Source organism: Sinocyclocheilus grahami, unplaced genomic scaffold (assembly GCF_001515645.1).
Source record: "Sinocyclocheilus grahami isolate Dianchi unplaced genomic scaffold, SAMN03320097.WGS_v1.1 scaffold17.1, whole genome shotgun sequence".
Classification (NCBI taxonomy): Eukaryota; Metazoa; Chordata; class Actinopteri; order Cypriniformes; family Cyprinidae; genus Sinocyclocheilus; species Sinocyclocheilus grahami.
This window is the reverse complement of record NW_015505196.1, coordinates 1,186,638-1,187,392: the sequence shown is the minus strand read 5'-3', so window position 1 is coordinate 1,187,392 and position 755 is coordinate 1,186,638.

Here is a 755-nt window from a genome sequence, read left to right as displayed (position 1 = left end):
TTTTTTTTTTTTTTTTTAAATAGCCTTTGTGCACAGCCAGCCTTGTACTTTTCTAGGTTAAAAAAACTGTCGTCCATAAAATGCGTTGCACAAATTCGAACATCTGGGTTGTGCTGTTCTGTTGTAAATAAATCTTAACCAATGATTTCTAATTGCATCTACTTCAGGAAGGCCAAATAAAGTGCTTTTGCTTTCACACTGAAACACACAGCGTCTCCCTGACATGACTGCTTCAACACTACTGCTGTTCCTGAAACCACGCCTTTCTTTCTTTGCGTGCACATTTGGGCGGCATTATGCTAATATTTCCACATCGTGACGTAGATATGTGGGGGCGTGTTAGAACGAGCCGTTTTAGGTAGGCGTGGTTGACTCTTAACTTTTATAAAGAATATCTCTTTGGATTTGAGACTTTAGTCTTTGCAACTTTACAGATCTTCTTCTTTATGCACCAAGAGCTTGTAACACTCCAAAGAGAAAGGAAAAATTGAAATTGCATCATATGACTCCTTTAAAGCATTACTGCATGTTAGGGCTGGGTGATATGACAATACATATCGTGGTGATGATATAAAGTGTGATTCGACGGACATTTTTCTAAATCGTTTACCTAGATAGACCTGTTGGGGAAAGCAAATATATCCGTGCAGCTTTTAGTGGGCAGGAATTATTCATTCATTCATTCAAAAGGAAGCCTAGATGAATGAGTAATAGAATGTGATGTGCTTGGTGCAATTGCACTTATTATAAGTGTA